Source organism: Canis lupus, chromosome 21, assembly GCF_011100685.1.
Source record: "Canis lupus familiaris isolate Mischka breed German Shepherd chromosome 21, alternate assembly UU_Cfam_GSD_1.0, whole genome shotgun sequence".
In the NCBI taxonomy this organism is placed as follows: Eukaryota; Metazoa; Chordata; class Mammalia; order Carnivora; family Canidae; genus Canis; species Canis lupus.
This window is the reverse complement of record NC_049242.1, coordinates 7,272,117-7,292,673: the sequence shown is the minus strand read 5'-3', so window position 1 is coordinate 7,292,673 and position 20,557 is coordinate 7,272,117. Positions and strand designations below refer to the sequence as shown.

General features: G+C 45.1%; 1 protein-coding gene across 8 annotated transcripts in view; it reads right to left on the bottom strand.

Annotated features, from left to right (window-relative positions):
- The window catches only part of SMCO4 (single-pass membrane protein with coiled-coil domains 4), a 62,745-nt gene that overhangs the window by 16,021 nt on the left and 26,167 nt on the right, over window positions 1-20,557 (bottom strand). For 5 of the 8 annotated variants that reach the window (XR_005375485.1, XR_005375488.1, XR_005375486.1 and 2 more), the window contains one exon: window positions 5,379-5,450. The gene's annotated coding sequence lies outside the window, so the exon portion shown is untranslated. Of the gene's footprint in view, window positions 1-5,378; window positions 5,451-5,624; window positions 5,648-10,928; window positions 10,951-19,831; window positions 20,007-20,557 lie in introns of those variants that run through there. The other 3 variants (XR_005375483.1, XR_005375490.1, XR_005375487.1) reach the window with 3 other exon arrangements.

Here is a 20,557-nt window from a genome sequence, read left to right as displayed (position 1 = left end):
TTTTCATTTAAACCTCATATAGGTTTTAAAGTCTAGTTGTTGGGAACTTTTGAGCCAAAAAATATCCCTGGCATAAATATGCATTACTTTATATGTCAAGGTTAACCACCAACCAAATCATGCTAAACTAACACTGAGAAAGCCAAGCTAAGTAATTGCTAAATTCAGCATCTAGATTCCTAGCAATTACAAATTATCACTAACCCAAGATGGTTTTGATGTTGCAGTTACAGTGCCATTTCCAACATCCATAGGAAGTCCAACGGCCTGTAGGTCTGTGCTTCATAGGAGCCTAAAACATACCACTTCTAAGCACGGTCGGGCAGCCAGACCCCAAAGGAACAGGAAGTGGAGTCATTCATAAACCCCAGCACGGCAGTAATTTAACACCAATCACATCTCAGTAATTTCTAAAAATGTCTTTGTGATTTCTGGTAGAGAGCCTATAGACATGCCTTGGAAGTCTAGGGTATTTTGAGTCCCATACAAAACCTGGTAAAAGGCCTTGTGTATCTGAATTGGGTCAGTGCCATCAAGAAGCAGCCTTGAAAGTAGAGACCATGCCTACAGAATCCCTGGAACAGATCAGACAAATCTGATCTGGGAAGCCCCAGCATAGAATGTCATGGCAGTGTTCCCCTGCAAGATCGGGGCCCTGGCCTGTGGTCAGTCCCCAGCCCACGCCTTCACTTGCAGCAGCCACAACCACCCTTGGACAGTTCTCGGGGTGGGCCATGCCCCTGCTGACCTCCCAGGCCCCCATCCAGGCAGTGGTCTCAAATACCCTTTCCCACCTCCTTTCTCCCAGCCACTCCTCCCTATGGCAAACTCCTCCTTTAAGGCCCATTTCTTGGGGGTGCCTGGGAGGCTCAGTCCCATGAGCATCTGCCTTTGGTTCAGATTATGAAGCCAGGGTCCTGGGATCAAGCCTCACGGTGAGCTCCCTGCTCAGCGGGGAGTCTGCTTCACCCTCTGTCCCACCCCCTGCTTGTGCGTACTCTCTCTCTCTCAAATACATAAATAAAATCTTAAAAAAAAAAAAAAAAAAAAAGACCCATCCCATGGGTCAAATACTCTTGCAATCATTTCATGACTTTCCAGGCCCCGAGGTGGGTAAGGAAGGGGCTCATCTCTGTGCTCCCATGGCACCTGTATTAGGATCACTTTGCCTGGTCTTCTCATTATGATCTGTGTTTGTAACTCATCAAAGTGAACCACTTTATCACAAAAAAATCACAAAAAATCTCAAGTTCAAGATCAGAGCAAAATTGTCTTGATTTGAGGTCATAGTATGCCAAAATGACAGCTGGAATTTCAGTTTCCCCATCAATTACCTTGAATGGAAGGCCCGAGGAGAACAGAGAGTGTCACTCAGCAGAGACAGGTTTCACTGATTCAAGTGTTTGTGCGTGCACAGTGCCACAAACCACACAAAAGTTAAGCCCAAGGTTAAGTAAGGAACATGTGTGGGCTTCAGGATAGGAGAAACTTTTTAAAAAGGAAAGCTGAATGCTAATATGTAGTGTGCTGCTTTTCTTTCCGTGTAGAATGTCAGTCTTCAATATCTTCTGGAAGGTGGGGGGGGGTGGGGGAACCAACTTCCAGTCATGATTTCTGGAGCTAAAGGGTTTGCACGTCTGACACTAAACTATCTGGAAGGAAGTCTACTTGGTGAGTAGCAAAGCTATTAACATTTTAGCAGATTACATATTACTTATTTGCTTATTAAAGTTCCAGATGAAGGGGCCCCTGGGTGGCTCAGTGCTTGAGCACCTGTCTGCCTTTGGCTCAGGTCGTGTGATCCCAGGGTCCTGGGACTGAGTCCTGCATCAGGCTCCCTGCATGGAGCCTGCTTCTCCCTCTGCCTATGTCTCTGCCTCTCTCTGTGTGTCGCTCATGAATCAATAAAAAATCTTAAAAAAAAAAAAAAAAAAGTTCCAGATGAAATAGTAGTCCACCTCTGTGTTCTAAGAGTTGATATTCTGGGGTTTGGAGGAACAAATCACTCCCTACACCATTTTCCAGAACACGACATCCATTCTAAGAACTCCTTTGCCACGCTGACAGTTATTTTATTGCCCTTGGAAAATCAAATTCATGACACTCTGCTGAGGAAGCCAAGAGTGAAAGGTTAAGGAGTCTCACAAGCCGCTTGAACATGATGTCACCAGTGCTGCGAGGCCTCCTGCCAGGTCTGGAGCCCCAGACCGTGCAGTCCTCTCTGTGGGCCATGCTGGGCATATGGGATTCATCCACATGCAGGAGGAGGTTGTGACAGGTGTGAGCAAGGAGTGAAATGGTGTGACAAGCGTTTTAAAGATCACTCTGAGTCCAGAGTGATGAGCAGAATGGAGGGAAAGTGGAAGCGGGACAAGTAGCTCAAAAGCCTTTGCAGGGACCTAGGCAACTAACTGGTGTCACTGGCCTTGGGGACTGGACATGGGAGGGCTACAGATGAATTCAAGGTCTATATTAGAAGCATTGCAAGGACTTGGGGATCTGGAGGAAGAGAAAGGTGAGTGTTAACAGATGACTCCCCAGTTTCTGGCTGTGTGCCCTAACGAGACAGAGGAGGGGAGGTGTGCGGAGGGGCTGTGGTAGAAAGACACCGAGACAAACGTTGCACCCAGTGAGTCTGAAGTACCCTCAAGACATTCAAGTTTGTGAGCTGCTGTAACAGTATAAAATGTCCTACAAGGCACAGAGGAGTCATGTGGAATGACAAAGGCCAGGGGTCTTCTCACTGGTGACCCCCCCCCACCTTCCTTCTGGGGTGCCTAGATATCCTACCACCACGCCAACCTCAAGGTGGGGGATATCACATAAGGAGCGTATGGGGCCAACCTGGGCCACATGCAGGCTGCTTCTATGATGCCCTTCAGGAGGGATGCACAGACCAGCTTTTGAGACAAGAAAGCAGTCACTTTAACAGGAAAATGCTATTCTCATCACACCACAATGGGAATTAAAGTACGTAGCCCAATATTTTGTTTCATTACAGGCACTGTAATAGGTTTGCTGATTTCTCGATACTGATGTTTTCCAGGAGTCCCAGCAAAAGGGCCTTGGAACCTGATCCTGTGTCCTGCGTTGGGGACTGACTCCAAGCTGGACTCTCTCCTGGGGAAATGCTAACCTAAGGTGCTATCAGCTACAGAGGAAGGTCTCCCTCTGAACAGAAAACCAGAGAAGACAGCCTATTTCAGGAAAACAATGACTCACTGAAATCACATCCTGCTCCTAAGTTAATATGCCTCCTGGACTAGAACCTGGTTTCCTACCATGGGTCTATTTCCCAATTCCCCATCGAAGGACAAATCAAAATGTCATTTAACAATCTGCTTTCTAATTAAAATTTGAGCCATTTTTTTTAAAATCGCATTTAACTACACAATTCCACATGGCAATAAAGCACTGTGCTCTGCCGCCTTGATTAATAGAAGCATTTGCAATTATTTAAAGGAGAAGGGAGAGAAAAACCAGCATTAGCAGCATTAGAAGTGCTAGATTAAAAAAAAAAAAAAAAAAGATATGGCTAGATTAAACCCCTGTTAGTGTTTTTCAGTTTACTCATAGAGTAGGACAGCGTGGTATTAATGTAAGCTAATTAAATTTCCCTCATTTAAATAAGACCCAACAAAAATAAAACTTCTAAGACTGACTGGAAGGTCCTAGAAGAAAGAGAACTACTTCTTCAAGGAAGTGGCCTGGCTGGGTGGGGAGAAACACCAGGGTCAGGCTGCATCTCCTAGCAGGAGGTCAAGGGCCCTCTCTCTGGAGGGAACGCGGGGGTGGGGAGGACAGGTAAGCGACAGGGCCCCCGGTTTTGTGATGGCAGCAGTGGCTTCCAAGGGGAAGGACCAAGATGGTGCTCAGATCTTACAGGTGGACGGAGGAGGGGGTCTGCCATCCAGCAAACAGGAGGGGCCCCAACCACAGCACGACCAAAAGGCCACCTCACGCAACCCCCATTCAACACCAGCCAGGGGCAGGCGAAGGCCACCTGGGGAGCCGGGCCCCCAAGGTCACTGCTGTCCTGACTTGCCTGTCACCTCCCTTCCCTCTCAGTTTCTGGGTTATTGCTCTAACCCCGGGCCCATGTTGCCCATAAAAGATAAATGTCAGACGCAAAAGCTTAGCTTCAAGAGATTAGCAATTTCTGATGAACCTCAAAGAACAGAATGGACTTGAGAATGACAGGGTGGAGCTGGCTGGCTAGGGGGGAGGCGAGGTTCGAGGTTCGCCAGTGAATGTTCACGGAGCATCCAGGCACAATTCAGATATGCCCTCAGGGGGCTATTTACGGGAAGACTTGCAAAGAGGCGACTACAATCAAGCGTGGAAACACCAGGGTGGGGTGGAGGGAGCTTCACAGGGAAGGAGCCGTGGAAGAAGGGCAGCCCGGGGAGGGGCCCACAATGACCGAGCCGGGCTCATTAGGACGCACGTCACTGAGAAGGGGATGGTACTACGGGGGTTCCAAGCCTGGAGAAGTCACTATCCACCAGGAGGGAATAAAAAGGATGGACTTCAGGGCGCCTGGGTGGCTCCATCAGGTAAGCGTCTGCCTCTTGATTTCGACCCAGGTCGTGGTCTTGAGAAAGGGACAACTGAGGCCAGTTAGGGAGAGAGAGGTAAGGGCACTATGCGCTCAGGCTCAGAGAAATCCCAGATGTGGAGAAATGCTGTGGACAAGATATTAACCAGAGGGAAGGGGACATAACAAATCCACCTGTTGGTTCTAAATATAGACGAGATATTTTCATAACATTTACAAATCCATGTTGTTCATCTTAAATGTTATAGACAAGAAATTTACTAAGTTCCCTGGTCAGTTTTCTATAAAAGGCCCACCATAAAAGCCCTCGACGGTGACCTATCAGGGCCACTCTCCCTCTAGGGTACACCTTCGCTTTCCTTTCTGTTCCTACCTTCATTTAATAAACTTTCATTTCACTTCACCCTTTTGCCCACGAGATTCATCTTTCAACTCTGGGAGACAAGAACCCTGCAACCCAGCAACAGTCTCAGGGTCATGAGATCAAGCTGAGCCCTGGGTCTGGCTCTACACTCAGCAGGGAATCAGCTTTAGTCTTGCTCTCCCCCAACCCTATATGGGCTTTCTCTAAAATAAATAAACTAAATCTTAAAAACATACAAACAAACAAACAAACAAATAAATAAAAGGCTTGATTGCCAGGGAAGTAGCACTGGTTAAGACCTTCAGGGATCAACAAGAACCTGGCCAGGCAGAGAAGAGAAAAGAGTACATACAGGACTGGGCATGTTTGAGGAATGCCAGCAACAGTCATCTCTCCCCAAACACTGGCTTCCTTTAGAAGAGAATTTCAGTAGGTACAAATTTACTTCCTGCTTACCTTTTAACTTCAAGAACTGCAGTTTCAGGACTTCAGCAAAATGATTTCCAGTAAAGGTGACTCGAGTTGTTCCTGTTGAGAAATCAGAATAAGAGGCATAAGACGTTTGGGGGAGCTACCCGTCCACAGACTCCTTTTGTGGGATCATCCCCCCCAGTCCATGAGGAGAGGGCAGTCCCATGACACCCCTCCCCAAACTAATGACATGGACACTTGCCCCTGCCAGCTACACTGCCTCCCTCTCACCTTGCCTCATTTGAGGATGAAGATGTGCCAACTTAGGCAAGCAGCAGTGAGATCTCACCCCGAGAAAGACACACACATGCATACAGGAGATGAGCAGGAACGTGCACTGTGCTGCCCCTGAATTAAAGAGCCTTCCCAATGCAGTTTCCAGCAGGCTGGTGGAGCTTTGCTCCCTGCATTCCTGAGATCTGAGATTCCTAGAACAAACCCTCTGCCAAGGTAAGCTGGCTGGAGAGCATGGCTGTTCCTTGCAACCCAAAACCAATGACTTAAGAATAAGAGGTCCGGGGTTGGGACCAGAAAAAGAACAGAAGGAGGGGGTGAAGAAAGAGAGGCATCTGGGACAAAGCCTTGAGAAAAATAAAAGAAGATGGAAGAAAGCGTCCTGGACCTCTCAACCCTGTCCCATAACAGCTGAGAGGGAAGGATGGGAGGGATGTGTGAGACCCAGAGAGTAGACTCGACAGAGAATTCCTAAAATCCCAGCAGTATTAAACATTAAGATAGAGGCCTAGATATTGGTGAAAGGGGGCTCTTAATATAGGCATTATCCATAACAAATTAAAGCAATTCTTCCAAAGAATTCTGAAAAGCACCTATAGCAAACGAGGAATAATTAACTATATAACATCCATCTCTAATAAAATAAGAAGTGTAATAATTTGAAGATTGACTTACTGTGGAGTTGTTTTTTTTTTGTTTGCTTGTTTTTGGGGTTTTTTTTTTTTTTGGTCTAAAACAACAAACATTTTATTTATTCATGGCCTGGTGGGTTTGGTTTTATTTATTCAAGGTTTGGTAGGTCAACAATTAGTGCTGGGCTCGGCCAGGTATTTTTTGTCTGGTCTTGTCTGGTTCACATATGGAGCTACAGTCAGCTCAACTGGGCTGGGTGGTAGACCAGAAGACTTAGCTCACACACTAGCTAAGTCTTGTCTGCTTACTTGGTTTGTTTTAGTAAATGTAAGTCCCCCCCACCCCGAGAGCTTCAAAGATGTATGCCTACTATCCCCTTGCCATATTTTTCCATTGGTTCTTGAGTTGGTCAACTATGAACTCACCCACTGCAGGGCTTCACAAATCTAACCTCTTCTAGGCCCCTCTACCAAGGAGCGATGATCTTGGTGAGTGAAAGGGAGGGGTGAAAGGCAGAGATGGAAAGGTTCTTCAGGAGCCCTGAATGCTGAGTTAAGTTGGACGGACTTTATTCCAGCAGCATGAGAGTCCAGATGACAGTCATCTAATCACATATTCTCCAAGAGATAATTACCACTCAGATAATGTAGAAAATTAAAATTGGGCTGCAGAGGGAAAATACGACCCAAACCACAGAGACTGAAGCAATGAAGTCAACAGCAAGCCGTGACCTTTACCTCTGACAGGATCCCTTGCCTGCTACTGTTGGCCATCAGCAGCAAAGACTTTACAAGGTTCCCCTGCTTCTGGGCCTTCTAAGCAGCTCAGTGCCCCAGGGGTTCCCTGGAGCATCCACTTTCACTCAGCAGGTCACAGAAAAGCACCAGGGATACCAGCTGACCAGCAGAACAAGCTGAAGGGCTGCACTCCAGGCTGCTCACCCCAGGCCCGGGTCCCGGGAGGCTGGCACCACATCCTGTCTCTCTATTCCAAGCAGCAGAGGCACCTGTGCTCTAATCTCCATCCTACCACCTCTTCTCTGGGCCTCTATCTCCTCGACCATAAAAAGAGGGAGGGAGACTAGACCACTGATACTCAAAAAGTTGGTGGTCATCCACCAACTCTTCACTGCTGGTTCACACCTTTTCCAGATTCTGGTGGCTATTGGCATTCCTTGGCTTGTGGCCACACCTCTCCTCCACTTCACTGTCTTCTCTGTGTGACATCTCCTTCTTCCCCTCTCTTATAAGGGCCTTGTGATGGCACTGAGGGCCTACCTGGATAATCCAAGGTTATTTCATCTCAAAAATCCTTATCTTAATCACATCTACAAAGACCTTTTCTCTAAATAAGGTAATATTATTTGGGCACATCTCTGGGGCTACCATTTAGCCCACAATAACTGATCTGGATATTGCCCAATGTGTGTGTGACCAGCTGTACCTGGTATGCACTGCACACTCATATCAGAGCACCACTGGGGGAGAAAGACCACCACCCTTTCACTCAGCTAGGATCCCTGCTCTTCCTCTGCTGCCCTGGGGCAGTCATATTGCAGTGGGCACCCCCTGGGAAAGGAAAGGAGGTTAACAGGTGGTAGGGGTACAAAACACAGGTACAGACTTTCCCTCAGGCCTTCCCAAGCTGGTCTCCCACCTTCTTTAGCAGGTAGCGGACAAGCTGCCCCTTCCTTACCCCATTGTCCTGTCCTTCAAGCAGCTTTAGTTGTAAAGTAATTAAATTGATCTGTTTTCTGTTCCAGTGTTTTCAGAGCTTTCAATGTCCAAGTTTGAGAACACAAATAAAACCGTTTTACTAAAATCCTTGTATACCTAGCACTGTCCTGCCACTAACATGTCCTCTCCCCAACACCCTTCCCTGTAGCCTCAAAAACACTCAGGTTTCCTAACAAAATGGAGAAAGCACTGGAAGACTTGACAAGGCAGGGACAGAATTTCACTAGAAGTTTTCTTGCTTTGCAAGAATAGTTCTTGCTAAAGGAACCACTATGTTGAAACCCTCTGCTATGTTACACATCAGCTTTAAAGGGCAGACGATGTAAAAAATGGCTGAGAATGTATAAAATGATAACACTCGATTCAGGTATGGCCACAGTAAAAGAGGCACTCTGTTCATTCAGCTACTACTGGGAGTTATGTAACAGGCATAATCTTTCTGGAAAGCAATTTGGCAAATTCTTATTAAATAGCTTAAATCGTAATTTCTTTTTTTTTTTTTTTTCGTAATTTCATTTTCAGAACACTACGGTAGAGAATGAAGCAGAAATGAGGACAAACCTCAATGCTCAAAGGTACCCATGACAGCGTTAGACATGAGATAAAAAACTGGAAATAAACTTACTAGCCAACAAACAGAAATGATGTGATAAATTATTTGTGTTCACAAATACGGTTTATGCAGCTATTAAAATCACATTTTACATGGGAGTGCCTGGGTGGCTCAGTCAGTTAAGCATATGCCTTTGGCTCAGGTCATGATCCCCAGGTCCTGGGGTCGAGCCCTGCATCTAGCTCCCTAATAAGTGGGGAGTCTGCTTCTCCCTCTCATCCCACTCATTCTCTATCTCTCTCAAATAAATAAAAATCTTTAAAAAAAATAAAAAATATATTTTAAATATAAATGACACTTTACAAAGAATTTTTAATGAAAATAACAATCACAATGATAACAGCTAATCCTTACATGGGCCAGGCATAACTTAAGCTTATTATTCCCACTTTACAGATCAGAAAATGGAGGCAGCAAGAATTAAGACACTTGCCCAAAGTCATCCTGCCAGCAGGAGATAGCGCTGGGGTTTAAGCCCACCCAGTCTGGCTCCAAAGTCCATACTCTTGAGCCCTGTGGCAGGCTAAAAACTGGCCCCAAAGATATCATGACCTAAACCTGGAACCTGTCACCTTATACAAAAAAACGGTCTCTGCAGATGTGATTAAGAGAAGAATCTCAGAGGCCCTGGGTGGCACAGTGAGTTAAGCATCTGATTCTTGGTTTCAGCTCAGGTCGTGATCTCAGGATGGTGAAATCCAGCCTGCATGGGGCTCCACACTCATTGTGGAGTCTGCTTAAGACTCTCTCTGCTCTCCCCCCACCACATGCATTCTCTCAAATAAATAAACCTTAAAACAAAACTTAAAAAATAAGATACGAATCTTACAATGAGGAGATACCCTCAATTATCCGAGTGGACCCTACAGGCCACCACCAGTGTCCTCATAAGAGAGGCAGAGATTACACACACACACACACAAAGCACATGAGGCAGATATGGGAGATGAGGCCACATGCCAAGGAATGCCAAGGGTAGGACAAGGAGTGGCTTCTCCCTAGAGCCTCCAGAGGGAGCACAGCCTTGCCTATACCTTGCCCAGAACTTCTGGCCTCCAGAACTGAAAGAGAATCACTTTCTGTTGTTGTAAGCCTCTCCATTTATGGAAATTTGTTACAGCAGCCCCAGGAAGCTAGCATAAGTTCCTATGCTGCTCTGCTCTCAATGCAAGAGAAAAATATTCTTATGTGAAATAGGAAAAGTAGAAATAGAAATTTATACACAATGCTCTTAATTATGCGTACAAAAATGCATGCAAATACAACAAATGGTTTGTAGTGATTATCTCTGAGTACTAGAATTATGGGTAATTTTCAGCATTATGCCTTTTGATATTTTTCCAAGTTTTTACAATTAGTGTGAATTACTTTTATAAAGGGAAGAAAATTATTTTTTAAAAAATTAGCAACTCATGATATTCCTATAACTCTAACTCAATCACAAAAATTAGAAAACAGGAGGGGCCAAACTCCCTGAGAAGATGATTTCTTCAGTCTCAGAGCAACACCTGTAAAATCAGGAATCCAGATGCATGCCGTTCTCAAAGTCACTCCACTCAACCCTCGGCCTCTTTAAAGCCTATTAATTTTCAGACTCCGGCAGGAACACGACGTGGCTGAAAAAGTTTCAGGCTTTGAAACAAAAAGGATAACTGGAGCTGGTAAATGTTTTCCTGTCTATGGATCCATATGATGGGGTATGAGGAGGGGAGCAAGGGAGATTTTTTATGCATTCCCAGAGCTCATCCAGCCCAAAGCAGTGTGGGCCATGTGCCAAGAACCAAAAGCACTGGTTAATAAACATGTAAATGTTTGATTTCTCTGTAGGTGACTTCACAGAATGAAACATCAAATTAAACACTAGGTTAATCTTCTTACCGAAGTCCTGACTCCAAGGCTATTCTGACACAAAACCCTCCCACTGGCATCTGCACAGGCATCAGAAGACCAAAGACCAATTTTACCGTATCGACATCACATCCCTTGATTAAATAGATTCATGGAAAGAGTGTATTAACATCCCCAACCCCCCTTTTATGGGAGATACTGGATCAAAATAGAAAGTAGGATGTGTTGTGTGTTTTGTTTGGAGTGGAAGGGAAGGGAAGATCGCTGGTCCCCTCCACAATGCGCCAGGTCAGAGCAGTGGAGCGTGAAAAGCACATTATTAGGTTTTATTCAGCCCACCCTGTGCTGTACGGTACAGCGAGTCTGGGCCCTGGGCTGATGAGACCACAGTGCGGAGCTCATTCTTTAGTGTCAGATTCTTCAGAGCACACTTACTCATTCTTTGTTCAGCCAATCAATGTATACACACACCTACTATGTGCGAGGCACTGAGTGGTGGTTGGCTCACATTCTAAAAGATCATATTTCTGAAGCACTATCCTCTCAGGTGAAACGAGTGGGCAAATAGCCCACATCTTAATGATCTTCATTAGTTGTTTGGATCACAGGGATACCAGCCGTGGCCAAGTATTGCAAGGAATACCTAAACAGATCGGGCAGAGTCTTGAAAATGGGAAAAAAACAGAAAGCAAATGGTTTAGCACTGTGTATCTTCCTTTTCTCCAAATCTTTTTATTTTATTCATTTATTTATTTTTGCTCGCATTGCATGCTTAAATCTACTAGCACTTAACCTTAGGAGGTACTCATAAAATATCTGAGATATAACTAATGGACACAAGTAATCAGTTTCATCTGTAAAAGTAGAAAAGCCAGGCTACACCATGATTTCCCAAGGAAAATTCTGAGAACCCTAATACTTTGAGATATGCCAAGAAAAGGAGGTTCACATGCCATTCATCTTGGGAAATACCACACTCTGTGGCCTCCCACCCCCCTTCAGGAGTCACAGTGCACATTACACACAGTGAAGGATCTGCGAAATCCTTCAATTCAAAGCTTGCTTACTATCCCCAAATCTAGTCAAGCACAGATGCCCCTCATGCTTAACACTTACTGACATCACAGAGAACCAATGTTCTAAGGAAATTCTGGAAAAACACTGGCCCAAACGCTTCACTGGTTCAAAAAACATTTATTAAGCCCTTGCAATAATGATATGATGATGATGAAAGAGCCAAAACGGAACGAGTTAGCATTTAATAGGTACAATCCTTGGCATTACTGCCACCAAGATAAATATATGAAACCTGGCTCACAGTGTACAGTCTACTGGAAGAGCCCTGAGAACATGATCAGTAAAACCAGTATATATAAAAAATCATGTATATGTGTGTACACATACTTGCACACAAGGATGGAGAGCTGGTGAGGACAAGTGTTCCTGGTAGATGGGAAGCAAGAGACTCCACTGTGTGTGGATGAATGAAGACAATTTGGTTTTCAAAGTATGGTCCAAGACCCTCTCGAGGGTTACTGCAAGGCCAAAACTATCTTCAACTGTGTTGACATTTGCAATGATGGTACAAAAGCAACGACAGGTAAACCTGCTGGTGCCTTTGCAAAAATCGAGGAGTGGCATCGGACCATATTAGTAGTCACCGTATTCCCCACCACCATGCACTCACCATTAAAAAAAAAAAGTCAATTTCATCTAAGAATGTCCTTGATGAAGCAGTAAAAAAGTATTAATTGTATTAAATATCGACCATTAAGTACACATCTTTTTAATATCCCATCTGACAAGATGGTAAGCACTCATAAAGCACTTCTGCTGCCAGCCAAAGTGTGATGGTTGTCAGGAAGGAAAAGCACTCGTGACAGAGCTGCAAGATGGATCAGCCACTCTTTTTCATGAAACACCATTTTTATTCAAAAGAATTAACAGAAAAACTGTGGTTATTCAGACTTGGGTATTTGTAGAAATTTTCTCAAAAATGAATAACATAAGCTGGTTATTTCAAGAAAAACTGATGATGTTTGCTGCTAAAAAAAAAAAATGAGCTTTTGAGCAGAAACTAAAATTTGAAAAACTTGTATCAGCCACTGTGAGCTTTGGAGCATCCCAATACATATAGACTTTTCAGATGAGGATGGTAGTAATATTAACAAAAGTACTATTTTCCAAATGGCTAAGGTGTGATGTTTCAAAATGCATAAAAGATCCTTCCAATCTGCAAGGTGGACCAACAGATTTTAATGTAACAAAGTATGAAAAGTCCATTGATGGGATATCCGATTCTCCACTTCAACAATCACTTGTCAAGCTCTGTTCAAAGACTATCCACAATTTACTGAAAAGGTCATTAAAACACTCCTCCCTTCTCCAACTAAGTTTCTGTGTAAGGCTGTATTGTCTTCACACAGTTCACCCAACACAACATATTGCAATAGGATGGCTGTAGAAGCATTAGTGAGAATCCATCTGTCTTCTGAGAAAGCAGGCTTCAAAGAGATCTGGACAAATGTGAAACAAAGTCACTCTTCCATTAAATGTTTTTTATCTTAGAAATCGTTAACTTCCATTAAAAATATTACTTACGTCACCATGTAATGGGTTTATTACTGCTATATTTAAGCTAATTGAATAAGTATTTTAAACCTTTTCAATTTCAATTTCTAATATAGGCTGCGAGATTGCTAGATATGGTCCATGTATTTGAAAGTTCTTTGGGGAAATCATTAATTTTTAAGAATTTTGTTTTGTTCTGAAACAAAAAGTTTGAGAACAGCTGGTCTCGTGGCCAGGGAGCAGGGAGGCGCAGCAGGTGGTGTGTGGAGAAGAGGCAGCAGGGAAGGACACCCGTGGTCTCCCACACAATGACGAGGTGTTCTGATCTGATCTTACAAGAGCTAGGGAACCGGGTAGAAACTGACCGGGTATGGACAGATCTGCTTTGAGAAAGAGCAGGGACACCACAAAGGGGCCCGTTACTCCAGGAGCATACAATTCCAAAAACAAGTCTGTGTGCTAGGAAGTCAAACCGTAGCACTCTGGAGGTCCATTGTAACAATCGGGGGAAAATGAAAGACCAGTTTCTGTAAGAGAGCAGGAACAGAAAAGTATCAACATTTAATGATGGAAAGGAAAGAAGTGGAGCCTTGCAGAACAGACTGGCAACCAAAAGGAGGGAAGGATTCAGTAACAAAGAGCAAGGCTCTTGTTACTGAGGATGCCACAGTCAAGATGCATTTCAGGCAAGTTTGGAAAATAAAATAAAAATAAAGGAGCCAGCAAAGAGCAATAAACTGCAGCAGTAAAAGGGGGAATGAATATAGCCTGGAGAAGACAAACAGAAGTGTTTAGAAATAAAAAGAGTAGGGAAGAAGGGAAACCAGCTCCCGTTTCCAGAGTGTGAGCTCCACCACCACATGGGCAGGAGCAGATGGGGCAGGAAGCACTGCAGGAGCCCATGAGAGTCCCGCAGCGCCCCCCAGAGGAATGGGAAGGCCGGCCTAGACAGCCAGGCCGCTTGAGCAAGTGGCTCACCCAGGGAGACCTGGATTATACCAACCCAGAACACAGACTGTGTAAAACAGACAAAACACAACTATTGAAAGTTGCTCACAAGGAGCCTACAGTCGTTACTAAGTTAAGAAGAAGAAAGAAGAAAGGAGAGAAGAGAGAAGAGGAAGAAGAGAAGAAGTAGGAGGAGGAGGAGGAGGAGGAGGAGGAAGGTAGTTGTAACTGAAATGAGAATGGTGTCCTAGAGAGAACTCCAGCTGGAAGATCTTGGGAAGGTGCTTGAACTCACTGGACCTTGGTTTTCTCTTCTGCAACATGAGGAGTCTACTATGGACGTCCCAAAGTTGGGGGTGGGGAGAATAACACATCGCAGACACTCTGAGCACACATCTGGCATATGGCAGATACTCATTGAACAAAAGCTGTAATTATCATCACTGTAGTTATGATATCAGGGCCAAAGCAGAATGTAGAATAGCCATTCACTAAAACTGGCCATGAAACCCCCAAAGTCAAACATCAAGGTTTTAAAAATCACCAGTATATAAGCACAGAGAAAAAAATCTGAATGGCTTTGCCCGAGGCTACGCTCACTCAACAGATGAGAGAACTGCCCTTGACCTTGGTTGGGCCTGGTATCACGGGGCCTGCAGGGTCCCTCCACTAACAAAGGAACACTGTCAAGCACAAAAAGATCCAAGTAGGAAGGAAGGGAAACAACCAAACCACCTTCCTGAACAGCCAACACTGCTACATCTCCTGACCACCATGATCAGCCCTGATGGAGGGGGGTATATGGTCATCACCCCCATTTTAGGAACCAGAAGCAGTCCCATGGCTGAATCGCAGAGAAGTAGGGTAGCCAAGGCCTCTATCTCTAGACCTGGGGATCTAGAACTCTTTCACAAGACCACAATGCCCATCCCCACAGGAACTGGAGGGCCCTCCCCACAGATGTGGGCCAGCAGCTCTTCACCCAGTTAGAACAGAACACTGGGAATCCACTGGTTTAAAAGATAATCTCAAACAAACAAACTCACTCAAGGGGCACCTGGGTGGCTCAGTTGGTAAAGCATCTGCCTTCAGCTCAGGTCATGATATCAGGGTCCTGGGATTGAGCCCTTTATTGGGCTCCCTGATTCACAGGGAGTCTGCTTCTCCCTCTGTCTGTCTGCTGCTCTCCCTGCTTATGCTCTCTCTGTGTTAAATAAATAAATAGAATCTTAAAAAAAAAAAAAAAAAACTACTCAAAAGATTCTGAACCATCTATAGAGGTAAACATGGTCAATCAAAGAAATGCTTTCTAGAAAGGTCAGATAGGAAAAGGAGAGTAAAGAAGATTTTGATAGATATAGTCAATGCAGTCAAAAATGAGACTCCTGCCTTTCTTTATCATCCCTGGTTAACAGAATCCCCGGGCCTGGGCTTGTGAGCCAGTTCTACGTGACCCTGCTCCAGAGAGACATCTAGCGAACAAGGAGCTGTTTCTTTATGGACGTAGTAAGTGCTGTGAACTTGCAGGCCAGGTTACCATGTGGCAGGTCATGAAGGGCCTGGCTGAGTCCGAGAGGTGAAGGGAGCACATGCAGAGGCCCCAAGGGGGTCTCAATCCCACGAGACAGAAAGAGCTATAAGGCTTAAGCGGCCAGCAGGGACCAGGCTGCACAAGCCTTGTGAGCGCCCAGACTGTATTTCTCCCCAGAGCATGTGACCCTGCTCTAGAAAAGCAGCATCCAATTTGCATTGTAAAAAGTTATTTCTTGTGGCCCCAGCTCAGAGTGAAAGCATAGATGTCTGTCAAACAGAAACTTCCCAACTTTTTATAACTTATAGAATGAGAAAGACATTTTACTCTGCAACCCAGTACATGTGCACATACACACGCACACACAGAGCCTATGCGAGGCAGGCCAGCCCTCGGCTGGAACCCTGACATTCTCTGTGACTCTAAGCCAGTTTCTCAACTTCCCTGAGCCTGTTTCCTCATCTGAAAACAGGAATAATAATAATGCCTCCTGCATTGGGTTGTGGGGCATAAATTAGCCAATATATGTAAAACCCTTAGCAACTTTAGTAATCTTTTTCTATATGACTATTATTATACACAAATACATGTTTCACAAAATAAAATTCCACCTTACTACATGCACTGCACTCTAATGGTTTCCCATTCTCCTTTCCTTCCTTTCTCTGTCTCCCTTTTTTTTTTTTTTTATGATTTTATTTATTTCTTCATGAGAGACACCCAGAGAGAGAGGGGCAGAGACACAGGCAGAGGGAGAAGGCTCTGGCAGGGAATCTGATGTGAGACTTGATCCCAGGACCCTGGGATCACAACCTGAGCCAAAGGCAGATGCTCAACAACGGAACCACCCACGTGCCCATCTCTCTTTTTTTAAGGCTTGTAAATACCCCTAAATTACTTCCAGAACCCAGTAACCAGTAACTAGAGTCATCAGCTACAGTTGGAGTTGGTAGCTTGGGCTGGGGTGATGGCAGTGGAGAAGCAGGAGGGGACAGAGCTAACAGGACTCCATGACAACCAGATACAGGGGTGAGAGAGAGGGAAGTGGCACAAGGGCTCTCAGGCTCTGATGATGGTGCCATTTCTGAGACAGGGAAGCCTGGGGAGGTGCAAGTGTAAATCTGTGGGAGGACAGAGATCAGACTCGTGAGTCTAGATACTCTCTTTCCGTCTAGACTTTCCGCCTGGAGGAGGATTTGGGTGGGGGTGACGGAAGGAACCTTCCCTGAAACACTTCACCAAGCAGGGACCCACGCAGAGAAATTTCACATCAGGACCGCAGATCCTAATAAAGAAGGCATTCTTACAGACTGCGCTCGGGGAGGTGGACAGCTTTCGTGAACCAAGCACAGCACCAAGTCGTTGATGGAGGAACGTGGGGACTTGGGACTCCTGCCAATGCCTTTCCTTATCTGATCAACATGAAGCACTAATCACATTTAATTAGAGGCCATGTGCCCCTCTGTTTCCTCCGCTAGGCGAGCCACTTCGAGGCAGGGACCACCCTGCTCAATCTTTCTCCTCCCCAGGCCTCCCTAGCATGCTGCCCTGCCTGCTGCCTATAGTAGGTGTTCAACAAACATCCACCGAATGAATGCCGGTGATTCCACACAGTAAAATTCCCAAAAAGGCCACTTATGTTGCAGGAAACTAAGATAAGGCAGAGCAAATGGGGGGGGGGAGGGGACAGAATTTACTGGGAGAATTCTGATCATTGAAGGGTGCATGCCAACAAAAAGCCAACTGTTCACAGAGAAAATGAATTTTCAAGAAAATGTTAAATTCTGTAATGTGCGATGGGTATGGATCTTCATCACCATGACCAGAAACACGAAGCAGGTCTGTGATGGAGTCAGGAAGACAAAAGAATATAAAACAGGGAAAATGAAGCATAATAGGTATATATCATTTGGCCTCTTCCAGAGAGCACCCTGAATGTTCAGTTCTTGGCCTCTCTTCTCTTGCCTCTTCCCCTCATCAGCTCTAGGCCTTCCGGTGATGCCTCTCTGTTTCCAATCCTCTACCATCCTTGACAGCCCAATACCTGTTGCGTTATGTGTTTCTTTCTCTAAATACATAACTTGTTTCCCCAGGAGACAGGAAAGTGGTTCCTCACATTCTGATCCACTGCACCTCACCTCTGGCACAGACGAGGCACCCCATGGTGGTTGATAAATTGATTTTTACTCTGATTATTTAATTTTGTCATTAAATGCCAAATCCAGACACGTAATTTCTAGTCTTACCCCCTTTAGTGGCAACTGTTACTAACACTAGGATTTTTAATAGTAGCAGCCACATTTATCCAGCACCTACCACATATAAGACACGGCTAAGGACTGTAAATACATCTTCTCCGGTAACTCTCAATCTGCAGGGTTGGGATTATTATTCCCATTTTACAAGCGGCAAGATTGAAGCTCAAAGACAATACAGGTTAGCAAGTAGCAACACCAGGATTCAAACCCAAGGCGACCTAACTTCAAAGTCAAATAAATGCACACTCTAGAATTTCAGCACTAGTTTCTCTAGCATGGAAATGTAGGGAACAGCCCATCTGATATGGAGTCCATCCTCAGTGCTCACCAAGACATGATTAGAGCTCACCTCAGAGAAAGCTTTTGTAGATCTGAAAGGGCCCTAACTGACCAACACCCATTCATTCATTGCCTATGAATACCTAAATCGGGCCAAGCTTGTTTTAATTCTGTGATTAAAAAAAAAAAAAAAGGAATATGCTAACAGCATCATTTGTTTCTAAAAGAACATTTAAGGGACGCCTGGGTGGCTCAGTGGTTGAGTGTCTCTGCCTTTGGCTCAGGTCGTGATCTCAGGGGTCCTGGGATCGAGTCCTGCATCAGGCCTGCTTCTCCCTCTGCCTATGTCAATGCCTCTATGTCTGTCATGAATAAATCAAATCTTTAAAAAAAATTTTTTTAAAGAACATTTTAAGTTAAACAAAGAAACAAACAGCATTCAGAACAATCAGCTCATCAGTGTCAAATAGTTAATAAAATAATCACACAGCTTGTCACAGCCTCCCTGCCTCCAATGTTACCATCCTCCCCAAAGTTTTCACACACGTGTTCTTTCATCTGAACATTCCAGTACGTGTGAGTCAACTATTGTTACCATTGTACTCATGAGAAAAAAGGTGAGCTAAGAGAAGCTCAGTGACTGCTGAAGATCACAACACCTATTTTTTGGGACCCTTGGTTATAAGCAACTAAACAAAGCACCTCCAGTGAGCTGAGGCAAATGAGCAACTTTACCACAGGAAGGGCAGGTGGCAGCTGGGGATTCCCAGATGAACACATTCCTCTCTCTGCTTCTCTGCCTGCGGCTTCCTCCTACCCCCCAACAGGCCAGCTCTCTCCTCCAGACCGGAAACCAGGGCCACCAGAGTTCAAGACCCCCATTCCCATTTCACCACGTCTGAGGGAAAAGCTCTTGGGCCTCCAGTTCAAAACGTCCAAGACATGGGCTTGAAATGATGTCTACTAGGCCTTTCTGCTCCCCTCTGACCTACACTGGGTAGTAGGTCCATTAAATTGTCTCCCTTCTCCAACACCCAATATCTTTGATCTGACTGAGAAGTCCACAAGTAGCAAAACCAGTTCCGTGCTTTTCTTTTGTATTTTCCATGTAGAAGGCTGCCTTCCATTCACTTGGGTATAGGATGTTCCTGTACTGTGGAAAGCCCCATGTTAACATCCAATTCCATGGCTGCAATTACTGTCTTGGAGTCTCTGAGACCCCTGGGCCTCACAATAAATTGTTCTTTCACCAAAACAAACAAACCCCTCAGAGAGAGCCCTGACTGGCCTAGCCAGGTCCACCAATGGTCCACCAATGGCACAGGGGCCAATCAGGAAGGACATTTAGGCAGGCCCAAGAGTGGAGGAAGGAGAAGCAGTTCTCCAGGAGTGGCAGGGAGTGGGGGGTGCCAATTCCAAAAGAAGTAAGGGAATTAAACAGATTAAATATCAAAACTAAGTGGAAGTCCTATACACACATGACTCAGCCACTGCTCTTCAGACCCAAGTCCAGTGATCCTCTTTCTACACCAGGGCTGACATTACCTGGCCGTAAACTGTGAAGTGACAACAGAAAAGAACACTAGATAACAAGGTGCTAACTGCATAGTAAAGAGGTTTAGCACAAACATCAGAGAGAGATCAATGTGCCCATTTCCATTGAGTAATGTCCTAAAATTTGAGATCTCCATTCCACCATCTCATGCTAGAAGAGCTGAAAACTGTATTTCTTCATTGGTGAAAGTCACCAACTCCCCTCCACCACCACACCTCCCCTCTGCCCTTACAGCTGAGGGATGACAGCCTCTCCTTAGGTCCGGGTATACTTGTTCCTCTGCGCTGCTGGAAGGTTCATCTGGGCCCAGCTGATGACTAAAGGTCCCTTCTTCTGAGGAAAGAAGCAGGACTCAGAAACGCAAACCAAGCCTACGAAGATGCACCCAGTTGCCCAACGCTCTGCAGGGACTGGAGGTGGGCATGGCAGGGTGAGTGCTCAGCCCTCAGAGGAAGCTTGCTCACATCTCAGGAAGCAGAGGCGAGGAAGGGAAGTGGGCAGGGGGTACTTCTCCAGCACTGCCTCCTTAAACTGCTACAATTCACTCAGGGTTCTTTTTCTCCTTCTTCTTGCACTTAATCAAGTACTGCTGTAGCTTTCACTCATTGCCGGGCACTTCTCGAGGTATTTCACAAACATTCCTTGTTTTAGTGGGTGTGGAGGTGAACTTTCACCAGCTTCACCAGTTGCAAGGGAAGGGGTTACAGACTCCTAAAAGGACCCAGGTTACAGGATTTTTCCCCTCCTTTTCTCAAAAGTCTAAGCAAAACCTAGAGGTCTTATATCAATTCTCATTTCTCCGCCTCCAGCATCTTGCATCTCTCCTTGAGTCCACCTCATTCTCTCCTTCCACAGAAATGAAAACAGACCAGAAACTTCTCTTCAGACTCCAAATCTAAAGTTAATTAAGTTAATGAAAAGCTAATATCTATCTATTAAGCACTTACTGGGTACTAAG